The sequence below is a fragment of the Chelonia mydas genome, chromosome 2 (assembly GCF_015237465.2).
Source record: "Chelonia mydas isolate rCheMyd1 chromosome 2, rCheMyd1.pri.v2, whole genome shotgun sequence".
NCBI lineage: Eukaryota > Metazoa > Chordata > Testudines > Cheloniidae > Chelonia > Chelonia mydas.
Window position 1 is genome coordinate 61,081,708 of NC_057850.1, and position 19,834 is coordinate 61,101,541.

Below are 19,834 nucleotides of genomic sequence, written 5' to 3' on the forward strand. Positions count from 1 at the left end.
ACAGTACAAATGCAATACAATACAATACAATACAAATTATACTTCACAAGGCATACTTTGTACAAAACATATAATTATATGACAGTGGCGAATATGAGGGTTCCAGGGTGCTGCTCTGAGGTACAGCATGCCACACATTCCCAGTTCCCTGGGAATGGGGAGCCCTGCAGAGCTAGGACTGTCTAAGTCTTCTGGGAGGGGGAAGCAGTGAAGCAGGAGCCTCAGAACTGCCCAAATCCCTGGGAAGAGGGCAGAAGGAACCTGAGAATTAAAGGGGGGGGACCCTGGAAGCTGTAGCTCAGGGTGGGTTGAGGAACTGTGTTTTTGTTGATTTGGCTTAAGTTTGGACAATAAAACTGCCTAGAAGAAATTGTGGTTATGAGAGTGAGTCCTTGGCAAGCTAGGGAGAAGCCCTGCCTTGTGACAAACACATTAGCCAAAAGTCCATACTCACAGCAGGGGTCCAAGACAGGCCACTATGCATCAATAAAAACTTGTCTTCTGTGGTCAAGAGCTGGTGCTGGAAAAATCCTATAAAGAGAAATCTTCCACAAATTATAACAACAACAACATTTTAAAAATAGGTGGCTATGGCTAGAGATACAGGAAAAGTGGATAGTCAGTGCCAGTGTATCCATCATCAACAGTAAAGACACAAGTCAGCCAAGCTTGTAAGCACAAGTCCATCCCCATTCAGCAAAACATTGAAACACATGGTTAAACACAGGCTTAAGTGCTTGGCTGAACTGGGACCTAAGAGCCTCAAAATAATTAAAATAAAAATGCCAGAACTAATAACCCAGAATAATAACTCAAAAGTGCTGGTACTGTCAGTTCTCATGACACCAGAAGAAGTTGGTGTATAATTGCAAGTTCCTCATTTGAAGGTACTACTGCATTCCTCTATCAGACAGGAACTCTTCAGACCTAAGCACTCGTGTTAGCTGCCTCTCCTACTATGGAGACCATTGAAGCCGTACTGCAGGTGAGCATAATCATTCTTTATTCAAAACTGAATAAAGCAACTTAAGGGAAACCAAATTAGATCCAGGCTGAACTGGGGGAAGGGTGACATGTGAGCTTAGCTTTGAGAGAAGAAGGTGACTATCTACAGCACTTTGGATAGATTGGAGAGAGAGAGGAGGCAAGGAGGTAATGAGGACAAGCGATGACCAAAGAAGGAACAAACATTTAACCAGGGAGAGGGTAAGGGAGGAAGGAGGGAAATGGATCAATCTGGAAGAAATTGTGTAGTGGGGAGAATGACTGAAGTTAATGAGAGACTAGAGGGATCAGGGTACAAGAAGAAGAAGCCAAATATGACACAGAAGTCTTTAAAAATTAAAAATTTCACCATTGCTTTTTTTGATATACCAGCATTTTTACATCAACTAAAGAAAAACAAATCCTAACACTCACTATTTCACTTGAAGACATGGATAAAATATTCTGTTTACTAAGGTCCTACTTTATATCATTGTAAAATATTTTCCATCATAGTTTACTAATAAAAAAATGACATCCATGTCTGTCCGTTTTCCAATTATCTTAAACATTTTGAAAGTCAATGCTCCACAAGGCAAGTAAAATTTTTGCTTTTTCCAATGTGTTTGCAGCATTTGAAAAATTATCAAAGTATAATCCTCTCCCAAAATCACTAATTTTAAAGAATAACCATTTCTGATTTCTCATTAACTTAATATGTGAACATGTTTGTGACTAAATCTGTTGTATTTGCTATTTGGCTAAAAGTAATCATTAATGAGTATGGGAGCACTCATTCCTTCCATGACTCAAGAAATAATTTTTGGTCACAGAAGTTTTTTAAGCAAGCATTAAAGTACTGTATATATAAACTCAATATAGAGATAACTTCCTGACAAGTAAATGATGTAACAGAATTAGATTCTGTGCTGTGGTCAAAGCTTTGGCTGATGATTAATGATAATAACATATATTAGCTATTTTCACATAATGAATCAGTACAGCGATTTCTTTCTCAATGGCAAGTAGTACAAGATTTTGGGTGGTTTTTTTGGTCCAATGAAGCACCAACAGAGAGTTAGAAATGAATAGTCAAAATTATCTGTGCAATAACTATTCTTAGTGTTTGTGTACAAGGAAAAAATGCCCAAAAGAGGGGGAATCCACCTCAGAAATTATTAGAGTACTGACATAGTATCATTCATCTTGGCAAAAGTTGACTGAGCAGATGATAAAGATCCACTTAACTTGGACTCAATCAAAGGTTTCGCTATTTTCATTTCACAGGCCAGATGTAGCTCATCATCAGTTGGAGCTGATTTCAGAAGAGGTGTTAGAGTCTGCTAGTCCAAAAGAGAATCTGATCCAAACACCAAAGGGAGCCATGAGAGAAGTGAGTGTTCTCACCAATGTTCTCAATTGTTCAGTGAACCTGCTGTTCAACTCAAGCAAAGTAGTGTCAATGACGTGGAACAAGATCTATTTTAGAAGGCTTTTAAATTACTGTATTCTACACTGTCCATCCAAACCTACTGTCCTGCTGTTGGCTGTCCAAACAACACTGTCTTTTTGGGAACAGAGAAAAAGGAACGACTGGTAAACACAGCACAGACGCAAACGTATGCTGTGAAAAATGAGAAATTTAATAGCCACAATATACTGTATAGTGACAAATCTACTTAAATGGTGACAAAATAGTTACAGCTTTGCAATTCTTCCTCTAAAGATGTTCAAACTTTCCATCACTCAGTGAGACATTCTCAGTTATCTGGATGGTATTCAATATTATGTCTGTGTTTTCTGACTAAAGCAATGGGAAGAAAGGTTGGTAAGCATACAATTAATTAATCACTCATTACTGTTATTTGTAGTACCTGAGAAAATGAAGGGTTCAGCAGCACTCAATCCAGCTGCTGGATTTCAATAATCACTTAGAAGTGTGGCTCTCTTACAGTATCTTTAAAAGATAGCGGATGGCTTGCGACATTAACAGAGTATATCATGCACATATCTACCACTGACTCCAGTGGGAGTTGTGAGCATCTACTGAAAAGCAAGGAAAGTCCTTATAAGTAGAAATGAGAAAACAATTTGCCATGAATAAAGTATTCAACAAATACAGCTGTCTTTTGTTAGGGGGAAAGTCATCCCTGTGCAGAGGGCCAGCATGAGGCCTGTGCATCATGTTGACTATGTCAGAGCTTAAATGGAACTTAAGCAGTGCAGAACCTTGTTCTCTGAAATTCTCCCTGACTCATTTGCCTGTGAACCGATAATGAAATTCTCCAATATATGTTCGCAAAAATTGAACTTTTCTTCCAGGAATAATTCAACAAGTTATTTACACATTATGAATATTGACCATTTTAAATTCTCTTTTTGTTGATTAGATTCCAAAGTCATCTTGTTGTTATTTCTATTCCCTGATCGGATAACTTATGTAACTAACCAGTCCAGCTTGACTAATAATAATAGAGTTTTACACAGTTCAGAGTTTGTTTCTGGCAAATATTAGAGCTAAGAATTGACTTTTGGGGCTAAATCCTGCAGTCCTAAGATTTAGGCTAAATTCTGCCAGTGAGAGTTTGGCTTGAAGAAGCTTTGAATAAGAACTGCAGGCCCTGTGTCAGTATCCATGTTAATAAAGACAGTGCCATCAAATGTTCATGGAAAGTGGATGTGAAAGGGTCACAAATGTGGTCAAATTGAAATTCATTTTGGAACAATTATTTGTGGAATATTAGCTCACCTCAATCTCTATCTTAAAGTGTGTTAGAATCATAGCTGAGAAGGCAGGTCCTAGAGTTTTTTAAATAATACAGTGGTGCCAATGATAGTAATACATAAATACATAACAAATCCACACTTGTTCATCATTTGGATACTTCATGAATGCTATTTTCAAGATATGTTCTAACCAGATGAAATTGATGCCTGAAATAATATACAGAACAGTGTATTTGTGTTTCACATTTTGTCTGGCTACGTACTTCCACACTAACTTCTTTTCACTGCCCCTTTAAGAGCACAAGTTAATAATGCCACAAGAAGATAAATCAGCAGTGTTCAAAGGAGCAATAATCATGTCAGAGGTGTAGATGGCATGAAGATGATTGAGTTGTGCCTCTTGTATTAGATGTTTCAAGGAATATTCATCCCTTACGTAACATAGCGCAATGGACAAAATTTCCATGTTACTCTGATACCTCATGCCATCACATTTAGTTGTGTAACAGTCAATCACTATCACATAAATTTGCTTCTTCCATGATTTCTTGTAAGACGGTGGTAGGCATGTTTTCAGTGAGCTGATTCTAGATTTCAGGAGACGTATATTTGACATTTGCTGGAATTGCTAGTTATTGATATACCTTTCTGAAGACAACTTGTCCTTCTGGCTTTTTGAGCACACCTAATATGAGTTTATCTCTTCTGAGCATTAGTTCATCCATTATGATCAATTAAATTAGGTAAATTATAGACCATGAAAAATCATGGGTTTTTAAAAATTGTATGTGTAAGTAAAAGTCCCTTATTATATACCTTTGTCTGGCACAGTATATTTCATGTTATCATAGATCAGAGATTTGGATTACTGCTTGTGATATTATCCAATTTAGCTTATTAAGACACCTTGCTACATAGCTCCCTTTAAGAAATGTTTAGAATTCCATGCATTTTACACCGTAAGATAAATATGCTCACTAAAAATACATACTTTTCTTATATTTACTCTCTCCCTCTCTCCCTCTTTCTCTCTGTGTTACATACACACATATACACTAATAAATATGTTACATTTTGCTATGCTCTAATATACGTTAGGCAGGATATCGTTTATTCACTGTATGGAATACCAGAGTTAATATCTATGTTAAAAATTTAATTCACTGAATTGCTTCTGCTGTGGACATAGCATGAATATGGGCTTGATCAAGCCAGAGAAAGGAAGTAATGCCTTGACAAAGCCTTCATCAACCAGCGGAGAGAAGAACAGCAGGTTAAAAAAAAAAAAAAAATCAGCTCGCTGTACCAACATCAAGCCACGGAAAAGACAGTTGAGTACAGAAAAAAGACATTTCTAGAACTGGAGTTAAATAGTTCAAGGAATTTTCAGGCAATATAATGTAATTGTCTCTTGTATAATTTTTAGGACCACAAGCAGGTCATGTATTTTGACTACCCATTTATCAGACCATATGAAAAAATGTCCATCCCCTCTCAGGAATATCATCTTTTCTTAATGACTTAAACTGCCTTCAGAAAAAATGCTCCTTTAAATGGACAAACTAAGCAAAGTAAACTGCTCCATCTTGTGAGTCAGTCCCTGAAGTAACACTTTCTGGAGGTAGTATACATTGTGCGAAACCAAAAGTGAGGGTGGTACTTGTCCAAGGTTAGTCAGCATTAGATATTAGAGTGAAGGGGTTGCTCTACTATGTAGTCCACGTTCTATGTAAACAACTCCTCGACATTTATTTATTAGTTAATTAAATCATCAAAAATCAGCCACTTGTTGCTTCTCAATTTCTTTCAAGAGGAGAATGCCTCTGGTGCAGCAAATAATGTATGTGAAAAACAGTGGTCTCTAGCTCAAGAGAATGCCAGCTGTTCAGAATCCATAGCTACCCTACATCATGTCTGTCTCTAAGTTTGTCTGGTCTTCGGGTTTTTCCTGAAGGACCTCCTCTGTGAAGAGAGAAACTCCAAGCCCCCATCCCCACACTCATATCCTTCTGAGAGCTAGCAACATTTAGCTAGTTGCCAGCATGAGTGAGAAGCTAAGCACCTAAGTTTAGGGTGCCTCAACAGAGCAGCTCTGTGTTCCTGTGCTGATTCCTAGAAAATGTCACACTGTTATGGTGAACTAGTGCTCTGTATAAAGTCTGTTTCTTCAGACACATAGTCATTTTCCTCCTTTTGCAAGTGCTTTGCCACATATTCCTTTGTGATCAAGTCTGGCTGGTGAGAGAACCGAAGACTAAGTAGGGTTTGCTAGTCAGGCTTTCAGTCAGACCAGCTTGTATCCACACCAGGATTCTGCACCCACCTTGCGAATTGAAATGTGACTCAGTATTTTTTTGTGAATTTTATTAAAACACTTACATAAAATAAAGGAAAAATCACAAAACCAAGTTACCATTAATAATATTAAACTCAACTAAGAATAAAGAAATGCAACTACCAAATCAATATAAAATCAAGGTCAAATAAAAAATTAGTCTTGATTTTGTGTTCAAATTAAATAATCCACCTAGCTAAATAATTGAATTAATACCTAAAATGATCAATCCTTATATAAAATCTAAGAAGGGGTTTCAGGAGGTGGTTGTCCAGTTGGTTATGAACTTTACCAAAGTCAATCAAATCTATAATTGGAATGTTTCAATATCTTAATATTGAAACCAAATTATTAACTAATGTCCGAATCACAACCTCAGAGCATATTATGGAACTTCCTCCTTAGACTTTAATTCTTGAGTTGCAGTTAAGCCTTTCCTCCACCCAGAGCTGTAACAATACAGGCTTTAATAGGGTACTTTTGATAAGCAGAAGTTTGACATCTCTTATTTAGCAACAATTACATACCACAATCTCAAGTCTCTCAGGACTTTTAAACATAGAGCACAGAGCGCACACTAACAAGTAAATTTATAAGACAACATTTAGGGCTATTTAAATGTTGGGAACATTTCTTTCAAGTGCCTTCCCATTGTGGACTTTACAGGTGCTCTCACACACATGTATGCACACTTCTACTTCCACACCATGGTGGGGGAAGAGAATAAAAAAAATAGAAAAAAGGAAAAATAATATACTTCAGATAACAGAGGAGTTGCAAATTCTCCAGCTCCTTCAGTCTCTGGGTTCCCAGAGAAAGAGCTGTAATTTCAGGCAAGGACCAAGACCCCAATATTCTGCTGGCTCAGCATTTCTTGGCAGCAGGCCTCCTTTGGATGCAGGGAAAGAAAAACTAGAGTGGCCAGATGTTGATATTGTGACTTCCTCTCCCCAATCTCAGCGATTCTGGAAGGTCTGTCTCCCCTCAGGTGGCATATTGATCCCAAAGGTGAGGTTTCTTGGTCTAAGCCTAGATTAATAGTTTGTGAAATTTGCCTACTCATCCTTACAGTACCTCCAAGGTCTTCAGACAAATCAGGTGCAAGGCCTACATTGGTCCAATCAGTTTCTCCTAACTGAACATTGGTTTGGAAAAGGTCTACTTAAATCAGCTATTTTTAAAATATTCATTCTTTTATCTACCACAGAGACTGTAAGTCTGATCTCCACCTGCCCAAAATATCAAAAATCTGGATACATGAGACCATACTTGAGGAAGCTGGCATGGTCTTATCTGGGTGAAAGGTCTTAAAATGACATTATGTCAGCAGTTTACGGATAAGTTAAATATAAAAATCCTATCAAAATAGTTAATTGAAAAGAAACCCTAAGAACAAAACCAGGCCCTTGGCAAGTTAAAAATAAGTTCAAACTTATGTTCAGTTTCATCACCCTCCAGTTCCTGAGGAATGAGGAACAGTATTTTTATTTTTGAACTGGGTTATAGGTCAAGCTGCTTATCTTCTGGAATCTTCATCTAGATAAAGAAAAGTGGCTTTAAAGCCTATCAAGATGAAATCCACTTACAACATACAATTTTATTATTGTATTTTTTTTATTATTGATTATTATTATTTTTACTATTGTGGTGCCCAAAGGCTCTACTCATAAACCCTGACCCCTCTGTGCTAAGGGCTGTGCAAACTCAGAACAAAAAGATGGTCCCTGCACCAAGGGTCTTAGACTCTAAGTAGGAGCTGTACTCCCATATAAGCTATTCTTCTTACACTGACAACTCTCAAAGTTATGTTCCATGGAATACTTTCAGGCAGTACATGCTATCTAGTCCCTGAGCCATCAAAACATTCAAGTATGTGCTTACTTTAACTATGTGAGTGATGCCATTGAAGTCAATGAGTCAGTTCACATAGTTAAAGTAAGCACATGCTTAAGTTCTTGCTGGATCAGGGCTTTAATAAACAACCATGAACAAAGCTGCTGTTTTGATTGGGATATTTCAGTTTGTTCTTACAGTACATATTCATAACTGTTTCATGCTGCTCGAAAAAGACAGCTCTATAGGCATGCTGACTTGTGCAGAACTTCCCTAAAAATTGTGTGTGTAAATGTCCTGACTGATGTTGAAACATTTTTATATTTGCAGAGAAGTAACTGCATTTTCTAATTTGATCAATTTTCATTAGGAGTTGCCTATTTTTGACATTTATGTATCCCTCATAGTCTCATTCTTCTGATACCCTTCATTTCACTTTCTAGTAGTCATATGAAAGTGATCTATTAAAAATTACCCACACCTATAATGATTCGTCTTAGAATGTAAGCTCCTTGGGGCAGGGACCTTTATTTACCTTTTGCTTCTTTGTAAGCACAGTGCAAAGGACAAGGAGTAAAGAACCCAACTATTGGATGATTCTCAAACAGATGGCCTTGCGTGTGAAAAATGCAGGAGTTCTTGAGTTAGGGCAAGGCCCTGGAGGGGCTAACAGAAGTGAGCAGAAAGCCTCTGGGAACTGTAGCTCATGTTGGGCTGAGGAACTACTTTATTTTGATATTTTGCCCAAGTTTATGTTTAACCAATAAATTGTGCCCTCAGGCAAAGGCCTCAAACAGTCTCTGGCATTGAATGAATCTGCCCTGGGCTGGTAAAATAGCCCACCAGCTTACAAGCATGTACCCATCTTCCTTCATTTTTGTGAGGTTCTGAACACCCTGAAAGTTCTCAAGAAATACAAATAGTGCTTTATTTTCAGAGATGCTGAGCAACTCATTTTCTGTTGAAGACAATGGGAGGCCTGTGTAGGTGGTTACTCAGCACAACTTAAAATCAGGCCAATAAAGACCCATCTTGCTGGCACTGAAATTAATAGTTGTTTTGACACCAGTGCAAGCAGGATAGGGTCCTATCATAATAGCTTCTGGAGAGGTATTGTTCAGGCACTTACACAGTACACTAACTATTCTTTAGTGTTTTCATGGGCAGGACACCAAAATTCCTTCACTGAGTTGCCCAGGCAGCCTTTCATTAGTTTAAAATATTTTTACATTGAAGGAACTGCTTGCTAGTTTCCTTCTTTTTGCATCAGAACAAGAGCTGCTGTCTTATATATTTTTAAATCAGCCTCAGCCTTGGTTCTTTCAGATTATCAGTGGCATAACCTCTTTCTCTGAAATATGTCTTGCATTCTCTGTTGCACTTAACTGTGCAAAGTTATATTAGCATACTTCTTTTTGATAAAGACAGAAAGATAATTTGAATGAGGTTATGCACTGAGAAGAGACTATAGAAAAGGCATATGAGGTTCCATATTTTTGTCTCAGTGACTCCAGAGCAAATATGTTTTGTTTATAAGTAAACAGATCTGCTTGTTATTAGCTGCCAGCCCTTCCAACTTACCCTGGAATCTGAAAGTCAGTCTTAGTTTCTGCTGTTCTGTGCATCATCATCAGAAATCAAGATTCTGCATGCTAAATTCTGACCTCAGTTACTTACCATTGCCATTAATGGATTTGCTTTTAGATACACCTGTGTATTACCAATGCCTATCACAGGCTCACGCAGAGCTAAATGACTCTGAAGAGCTAAATGGAGTAAAACTTAGTAAAAACATAATTTTGTGTTCCAGTTCAGAGCAACTTGGGTACAATAAACTTTTCAAATACTGTGAATTAGCTGGGCTTTGTATGTTTCTTGAGAAAGCAATCAATATTTCATCCTATTTTTGTTTAATGAGAAATTGTACTATTTTTTAAAAGAAACCACGAACAAGAAATGCTCTGAGGCCTGGATAAGAACACCATATACACTGGGACTTTTAGACACAGTAAGACACAAAGTTTGAGTGACAGTTATATTATCACCTATGTGAGAAGGGTACTCTCTGTGGTCTTTTTCTACAGTGCAGTACTCCTTAGTCCTAACCTATTGCAGTGTAGAAAGAAAATGGTCAAATGTTAACACATAATAGGGTTTTTTTTTACTAACCCTTACACGTCCTCTTTTCTTCTACCCAGCTCTTTGTTTCTTTTGTACCTCTTTTTTTTCTTCCCCTTTTCCTTGATAGTCATTTGGTTTTACTGATGTATTCAATGAAGATAATTTAACAAGCCTTTAATATTTTACTAAAATTTTATGTATATTTTTCTTTTTAAAAAAATCTCATTACAGATGAAAGGCCAGATTCTCTTCTGCGTTCTAGCCTCTTTGCGTGGATCTGGCTGATGGTCCTTTCTGCAAAGAAGCTGGAAAGCTGACAGATCTCCCCAGCTGACACAGTTCCAGTCATATCCCAACTGGATAGCTGACTCCTATGCCACCTCTGTAAGGTGTATGTGAGAGGTGAGTAGGAGCATTTGCAACACTACCGCACTCTGGCTATTCTTGGCTGGCTATCTTTGGCTGGTAGACAGCATCCTGAGGGTAAATTAGATCAGCCAAGGGTTGCTCTTAAGTGCAAAAGGTAGGTAAACAACCAGTCACGGCATAAAGGAGCTGCAACTGATTCCTTTGCAGCCCTCTGTAGTGACATCCAGTAGACACTGGGCAAAACAGAATTTTGGTCTAAAATTAATGAGCTTGTTTGTCAGTCACCTAGGGGTTCCACATTTCATGATACTGGGGTTCTACAACTGGATTTCAGTGGGAACCTTGCATTGTAGCTCACTGGATTGAGCCCTTAAATACTATAGTGATAAGAGAGAAAGAGAATGTTTCTTTTATATAGGACAAATTTGTATGAACTATTTCTCTTTCACAGAAATCAGTTCCTATCCTATCCCCCTGGGATTCCAGATGGAAAGATTTCAATATTTATTTAAACAAAAAGTGATACTCAGAAAATTATGGAAACCCATGTAACCCATGTGAATGTTTACAATTTTAACCAAGTTTGAAATAAATATTTACAGTTGAATTGCAGTCTTAAAATTGAGGGGAATATGTTAGCTACAATATCTTAATTGAGAAAATATACATTGTTAAAGTAGTTATTTAAGAGCTTATTACAGAATTGGAGAGAATAGTTTTCCTTTCTCCTTTTGAAAGCAAATTTGCATTAAATCCCCATTATGGACCTTCTTTTAAAAAGTTGATTTTATCTGGTTAAAAAGATCAAGATATATCATAAGGCAGATATTCTTCAGCAAAGATCTAAATTAAAGCTACTGATAAAATGCCCTCATTTAGGTGAAATAATATGCATTTAAAAGCTTTTTTTTGAGCACAGAGTTCAGGTATTATGATCGGGAATTTTGTGATTTATTGTTTTCTGGGGGATACAGTTCTATTGGCTGTGGAGTTGGGGATGGTTAAGCTGCTGTTTAATTTGATTGTTGTGTCAAGGTTGCCTAGGGCTATAGATAGCGTTTCAATATTGTAGAAATACAGATAAATAAATAAAAATAAATCTGTAAAATGTGGACAAAACTATAGCCTACAGGTACATTTAGACAAAAAGAATGGGATATGGGTAAACTCTCCTCTCTCCCCCCACCCCCATATAAATGGATATAGGAAATTTATGTAAAGTGGTTATCACTAATGGACAAAAGTGTACATGCTTTACAGAACCAAAGGTGAATGGAGGAGGGGAAACATGGTAAAAAAAAGAAGACAAGAAAGCCCAGCCAGAACCCATCTGCAGTGTAACCATAGGCAACTACACAGACTCATAGGGAATTTTAAAGGTGCCAACACAACTGCCTCTGGGGTCTGCCAAGGAGGCAGGTGCTGGTGCTGAGTGACTATTTTCTACTCTTTGCCACACCATTTTCAAGAATCTTACCTGATCATCTCCCCATCTTCTGTGGATAGCATTGAGGTGAGGTAGTGGACATGCCACCACTGTCACACTTTATTTTGCACAATAGTTTTAGCAAGCTTAGAGAACTTTTGATTTGAAATCCAACACCACATGCTAGGCTACTCAAAAACTGGGAAATTTTGATTTTTAAATGGAAAGTCTTACAAGTGGTATACCTGGATTCATGTTCAATCTGTTGTAGTCTGTCCATGACTGAAGGTATGGGGCTCCCCATTTCCCCACTAGTTTTCATTAAGAAACACTTGCATACCTCGTTTGGATGTACTACACACAACATCTCTACTGGTGGATCTGTATGGCCTGTGTCAAGTTCTTTCCTTAGTTCTCATTTATGTCAACCCACTGGAATTAAGTTCAGTTTTCCCTCCTTTTAAAATCCCGGGATCCACTAGGGAAATATGAGCAAGTTATAATGACCAGTACTTAAATTGTTTTGATGAGAGGGGTAAACGAAGGGTATAGATTTACAATCTGGAGATGCCTGTCTGTTGATTAGATATAATCCTTTTTTTTTTATTTCCTTCTCTTCCAGATTAGAAGACATAAAAGCAGTCACCTGTCAACCCAATCCAGCAATGAAATTCAGCAGCCTATTGTCCCAGTCACTGCTTTCAATCACTCTAAACGGTCTCCAGAGACAATCATTATTACAGGACATGTTCCTAAGAGTAGATAAATGGAACTCAACCTGCCAGGCTGCATAGGGAAAGATGGACAGTCTTGGCCAAAAATATGAAAGGGCCTGGAGCTTTATTGACATTTACATCAAAAATAGTTAGCAATGAAAGCAGCTGTTGTGGAGAGCTTTCACCACAACGTGTTTGGAATATGCAGTGAATTGAAATACAGACCTCCTGACAAGCAATTTACCTTCTGTCAGTCTCCATGTGCTTGCAGCATTACTGGGTACTTGCTGTGATAGCCCACTTAAAGCTGCACATGTGTACAGTTTGGATGAAAGATTAACGACAATTTGAGGCAGGAAGTAACGAATTGTGGAGTGTCATTCATAATGGCCGACATTGTCATCTGCAGGGTGACACCATAGCAAGAAGGTGCCTCTGTTGTGACTAGCTTATAGAATCAGATGTCATTCATTCTAATGAAGATCTGCCTACAATTCTAATAAGCCGAGTGCGAGACAGATCAGGATTATAAGCATTAATCTGCCTTGTTTGTTGACATTAACATGATGACTAAAATGCCACTATGCAAGAAATTCCTTCAGAAGCTATTAAAAAGGGGCAATCTTAATACGGAGTATTACAGCCCAGAACAAAGGATTTGCCAGGAGTTAATTTCCATGTTTACTCTTGTCATTTTCTACACAACCTTGATTTTTTTCCCCCTCTAAATAATTTGCACTACTTGAAAGTTTTTGATGTTCCATAAATATACTGCTCCTTTCTGTGGCCAAAACACATCCAAATTATGGTTTGCAACAATGCAAAATATTGAGTCCCATTGGCCCCAAAGCTTATGGAAAGTAACATTAGCTAAATATTTATTGTACTATTATTTTTAGGTGATCTTTTATGAGAATAACAAACCAAATCCATACCACGTGCATTTAAAAGGAACACTTTAAACAACATTTAATCTAAATGTATCTAATATGTGATTGATTGGATTGTCTTTTAGATGGCACAAGAATTAGTCATTTCAAACTGATAGGGTGCTCTTGACTACAGGGTCAATGGAGAACTGCCAAGGCTGATTTTTCTATAGAAATCAAGATTCGTATGAGTCATTATCAAATGGAATTGAAATGAAGCTGTGTGTAAATCTGTTTAAAGAGGGCTAGGATGAGGATATTAAGGGTTTTGATCTTTATCCTTGCAAAAATAGAGGACTCAATCAATGGATATAAAAACTGATTTGTCTTTTCTGTCTGTCCTTTCACCTGATCTTAAAAATATTTCACTGCTTGTATGTGTATCAAATTTTCCTCCATAATAGATCTGAATGATAATTATGTAAATTAAGACATAGGGTAAAACTTTCAGAAGCTCCTAAGATTTTTAAAGGCATTGAAGTGGCTAAAGATATAGCCTGGTGCTTACCCACGTATTTAGGTACCTACATGATTTTTAAAATCATGCCTCTAAGTCATTTTGAAAATGGGAATTAGGCTTCTAAGTCACTTAAGTGCTTTTTATCCATAATCAAATATCAACAAGTCTAGGCGAGAGAAAGGTGAAGGATTTAGCTATCCCCATGCTACATTACTAATTATTTTATGATTATTATTTTGTTTATGTAGTCACTGCACTTTGAGTCAATTTAAAAATAAATGAGGACATAAGGGATCTGATTCTCTGTGCATTGCAACTTCTGCAGTCAATTACAGCTGTGCAAAGGGGGCACAAAACATACTATACTAATTGGCACTCACTTTGCAGAGGCGTAGATGATTACCCAAGATATAAGACAGTGGAGAATCAGGCTCTATACCTGTACCTGGAGAAGCCTACAGTCAAGTAGCCAGCACAGTTTAGCCTGTGTGGAGGGGAAATTAATCTATGCCAGGTTAATCTGGAACAAAGGGGAAACCATATTGCAATTCCATGTAATTCCACAATGTAGTCTCTGCACTGTGCCTTTCTCAGGGATTGTGGCAAAGCCCCCATATAGTCTTTAATTAACATCATACCATAATGATGGAACTGCACAGTATAAGCAGTCTAATAAAATACGAGATAAAATAATTTTAAATGATTAAATTAAGATTATAAATGCCAGCCAGCTCCCTCAGATCAAAGGGCGACTAACCATGGTAGTGGCAAAGGCACGCATGCCATTAGCAAAGCTCTTCTCCTATCGCACCTTAAAACCTTCACAAAGTCCAGTCAGATCCACAGTTGGCTTTTATACATACCATGCTGGGAACACATTCTGAAAACTTCCTGCCATTGAAATACCGAAAACCAAGAATCCTTTTTGCCTTCATAGGGCTCTTTTTGACCCCAAATTTTTGCAGACATAGGCAGGTCCTTCTGCTAGATTTATCAGTGCTATAGTAGGTGCTTCTAACTTGGGGTTCTGGATCTTATGGCAAGCTATTTGCCAAAGTATGGATTTGGCCATAGGTGCTGACTTTTGTTTTAGCTAGTGGGTGCTCGCTCCTCTCTGCCCCTCTCCCCCCATGCGAGTGGCAGGCGGGGCCTCATGGGGAAGAGGCTGAGTGGGGAGGGGACTTCAGGGTGGAGTCTCAGGGGGAAGAGGCCAAGCAGGGGTAGGGCCTTGGGGGGAAAAGGCCAAGTGGGGGCAGGGCCTCTGGATGGAGCATGGATGGAGTGGGGGGCAGGGCCACAGTCCAGGCACTGGTGCCCACAAAAGATTAATCTGCCCCTGCAGATGCTGAGCAACCCCTATTTTTTCCGGTGGATGCTTGAGGCCTGGAGTACCCGTGGAGTCAATGCCTGTGGATTTGGTCCATGAGATTTGACTTCTTTCAGGAGGTTCTTATTACTAGAAGTGATAGCCTTTTACAGTGAAAATAGCTGTCCTAATTTATGCCAGAAGTAAATTTTAGCTCGAAAGCCCAGAACCTCAAAGGTACTTGGGAGTCTAACTGCCACTGATTTCAATGGGAGTTGGGCATCTAAATACTTCTGAGGAACTGGACCCAAGTGCCCCATGGTGTGGGGTGATGCCATTGGGTAGAAATAATGTCCAAGCTATGCATAGGTGCTGACTTAGTTAACGAGATTGAGGGAATGGATGTGGGTGAATTGAATTTAAATTTCTGATTCAATGCACAGCAACCATGGGTAAGGCTAATGACATGCTGACTTGTATTATGAGGGCTATATTATCTAAATTAAAGGAAATTGCATTATCTCTGTATAGCACCCTGGTTGGATTGCACTTGGGGCACAATATCCAATTTGGGATCTTACTGTAGAAAGATATAGTTAGTTAACTTGAAAAGGGTACATTGCAGGACAGGAAAGATGGTTAATAGAAAGCAGGGGGGTCACATCTGAGGAGAGGTTGATGGAATTAGTCTTGAGAGAAGATGATTAAGAAGAGTTCTCCTCATTTAAATAGGTTTCAGAGTAGCAGCCGTGTTAGTCTGTATTCGCAAAAAGAAAAGGAGTATTTGTGGCACCTTAGAGACTAACAAATTATTTGAGCATAAGCTTTCGTGAGCTACAACTCACTTCATCGGATGCATTCAGTGGAAAATACAGTGGGAAGATTTATATACATAGAGAACATGAAACAATGGGTGTTACCATACACACTGTAAGGAGAGTGATCACTTAAGATGAGCTACTACCAGCAGGAGAGCGGGGTGGGGGAGGGGAAGAAAACTTTTGTAGTGATAATCAAGGTGGGCCATTTCCAGCAGATGCCAAGAATGTCTCAGGAACAGTGGGGGATAGGGAGAGGGAAAATAAACATGGGGAAATAGTTTTACTTTGTGTAATGACCCATCCACTCCCAGTCTTTATTCAAGCCTAATGTAGTGGTGTCCAGTTTGCAAATTAATTCCAATTCAGCAATCTCTCGTTGGAGTCTGTTTTTGAAGTTTTTTTGTTGAAGAATTGCAACTTTTAGGTCTGTAATCGAGTGACCAGAGAGATTGAAGTGTTCTCCAACTGGTTTTTGAATGTTATAATTCTTGACGTCTGATTTGTGTCCATTGATTCTTTTACGTAGAGACTGTCCAGTTTGACCAATGTACATGGGAGAGGGGCATTCCTGGAACATGATGGCATATATCACATTGGTAGATGTGCAGGTGAACGAGCCTCTGATAGGGTGGCTGACGTGATTAGGCCCTATGATGGTGTCCCCTGAATAGATATGTGGGCACAGTTGGCAACGGGCTTTGTTGCAAGGATAGGTTCCTGGGTTAGTGGTTCTGTTGTGTGGTGTGTGGTTGCTGGTGAGTATTTGCTTCAGGTTGGGGGGCTGTCTGTAAGCAAGGACTGGCCTGTCTCCCAGGATCTGTGAGAGTGATGGGTCGTCCTTCAGGATATGTTGTAGATCCTTGATGATGCGTTGGAGAGGTTTTAGATGGGGGCTGAAGGTGATGGCTAGTGGCGTTCTGGATGGTGTTTTCAGGAAGATCATTGATGGATTGTAGTTTCCTCAGGAAGTCAGTGGTGTCTCGAAGATAGCTGGGAGCACTCCACTGACTTCCTGAGGAAACTACAATCCATCGGTGATCTTCCTGAAAACACCATCCTGGCCACTATGGATCTACAAGCCCTCTACACCAACATTCCACACAAAGATGGACTACAAACCATCAGGAGCAGTATCCCCGATAATGTCACGGCAAACCTGGTGGCTGAACTTTGTGACTTTGTCCTCACCCATAACTATTTCACATTTGTGGACAATGTATACCTTCATATCAGCAGCACTGCTATGGGTACCCACATGGCCCCACAGTATGCCAACATTTTTATGGCTGACTTAGAACAACACTTCTTCAGCTCTCGTCCCCGAATGCCCCTACTCTACTTGCGCTATATTGATGACATCTTCATCATCTGGACACATGGAAAAGAAGCCCTTGAGGAATTCCACCATTATTTCAACAATTTCCATCCCACTATCAACCTCAGCCTGGACCCGTCCACACAAGAGATCCACTTCCTGCACACTATGGTGCTAATAAGCGATGGTCACATAAACACCACCCTATACCGGAAATCTACTGACTGCTATTCCTACCTACATGCCTCCAGCTTTCACCCTGACCACACCACACGATCCATTGTCTACAGCCAAGCTCTACGATACAACCACATTTGCTCCAACCCCTCAGACAGAGACAAACACCTACAAGATCTCTATCAAGCATTCTTACAACTACAGTACCCACCTGCTGAAGTGAAGAAACAGATTGACAGAGCCAGAAGAGTACCCAGAAGTCACCTACTACAGGACAGGCCCAACAAAGAAAATAACAGAATAAACCATGTTTATTTTCCCTCCCCCTATCCTCCACTGTTCCTGAGACATTCTTGTCAACTGCTGGAAATGGCCCACCTTGATTATCACTACAAAAGGTTTCTCCTCCCTCCCCCCGCCGCCGCTCTCCTGCTGGTGATCACTCTCCTTACAGTATGTATGGTAACACCCATTGTTTCATGTTCTCTATGTATATAAATCTCCCCACTGTATTTTCCACTGAATGCATCAGATGAAGTGAGTTGTAGCTCATGAAAGCTTATGCTCAAATAAATTTGTTAGTCTCTAAGGTGCCACAAGTACTCCTTTTCTTTTTCCTGATTTAAATGTTATAAAATTAATCTTGAATAGCTTCTGAAGTTCTTGCATGACCAGAACCAGGGGACTTAGGTTTAAATTAAGAGGGAACATTGATAGGTGGAATGGGCTGGTAAATGAGGTATTTATATCACATCGTCAGAACATATTAAAGCAAAATTTGGATGACAGCTTGGAATTTAGCATGTCAAATGGCAGCTAGCAGGCCAGTGAAAATACACGGCAAGTAACTTCCAAGCTGTAGGCTCTGATCCTGCAAAGGGGTTGTGGTTCAACTATGTGTACTTTTGCCAGGCTGAGATCTTTGTGTGGACTCAGAGTTTCACTGTGGATTTCAGTATTTTCTGTGGAAATTGAGCTTTCATTTTTAAAAGGGAGGGACATGGTATCCCTAGAAGGTAAACCTGTGCAGGGGATAAATATTCCAAGTTTCCACTAGTGGAGTTTCTCCCAAAAGCTTATGTAATGTAGTGGCAGGGGGGCTAATAGAATAGGTGGGGTGTCCCACCCCCTAAATCATGGGTGTCCTGACATCTGCTGAAGACAAAAGTCTCCATTTAGAGACTTAGGGCACCCACACCACTCCACTGGCTTGCCCCTCCTCTATGGTATATCTCTCAGGATCTGCACTGTCATGAAGTCCCCACTGGCAGCTGCAGATGGGACATTACTTCTGGTTCAGTCAGCAGTAACTTTCCAACATATTTCTGATGAGGGATATGTCTAGTCCCAAGGGGAGCATACCTCGAAGAGCAGCTGTTTTTCTGCTCTTCCTATGCCCTGTACCAGCAGCATGTTTCCACAGCTGCAGAACACCAGACACACAGAGGCTTTCATGGTGTCTGGGGAATGGGCTAGGGGAAGCAAGGAGGAGCAAGCCATGGAACTGCTGCACTGTCGCCTTTGGAGAGAGTAGATCTGACCACCAGTCTGCTGCATTTTGTTACCGTCCACGTCACACGGCAGAAGAGAGCATGTTGCTCCAAGTTTCTAAGCCTTCTGGTTCCTAAGAAAACTTTTTTGTTGTGAAATGGTGCAGGGATCAAATGCATCTGAAGTGTGGAAGACCACATAGAGGCCATGTGTGGAGAATCCTGATGGAGAGACACATGCAGGGGTGCATATGGCACCCTTCTACATGTTACAGAAAGCACATGGGCTAGGGCTGCTATTCTAGTCTGTAAGTGCAGATGCCACATGCCCTGATCCAAGGTTCAGCAGTTGGTTTTAACTCTCTGGCCCCTTTATACTCCACCAACAGAGGATGTGATCCAAAGCCCATTGAAACTAATGGACTCCCTTTGAGTCAATGAGCTTTGGATCAGACCCAGGGAGTCTCAATACCAGAGCTGGGCAGGACACAGTTTTCTTGTACCCTGAAAACATTTGAAATTTTGAAAATATTTCCCATTCCAAATCATGACTAAAAGTCGTAATTTTGAAAATGATTGTGAACTGAAACTCCCCCAAAAATTCAGACTGTGTCAATTGAAATGTTTTGTTTTGATCATTTGGAAATATTTCACTTCAATTTTGGCCATTTTCAATTTTTAAATTTTTCCATGAAAAGTTCCAGTTTCAGTGAATCAGTATTTTCTGATGGAAAACTTTTGTGTTGAAAAATTCCTGACCAGCTCTACCAAATATTCTGACTTTGTGAAGGTAGAGTGGATTTCCCCCTTACTGAGAGTGCAGAA

The 19,834-nt window shown here is 39.4% G+C and overlaps 1 long non-coding RNA gene across 1 annotated transcript in view; it reads left to right on the forward strand.

Annotated features, from left to right (window-relative positions):
• The window catches only part of LOC122464232, a 35,375-nt gene extending 25,001 nt beyond the window's left edge, over nt 1-10,374 (forward strand). Inside the window, exons 2-3 of the long non-coding RNA XR_006288174.1 lie at nt 2,272-2,377; nt 10,232-10,374. This is a non-coding gene — a long non-coding RNA (uncharacterized LOC122464232). The remainder of the gene's footprint in view (nt 1-2,271; nt 2,378-10,231) is intronic.
• Nucleotides 10,375-19,834: the final 9,460 nt, after the last annotated feature.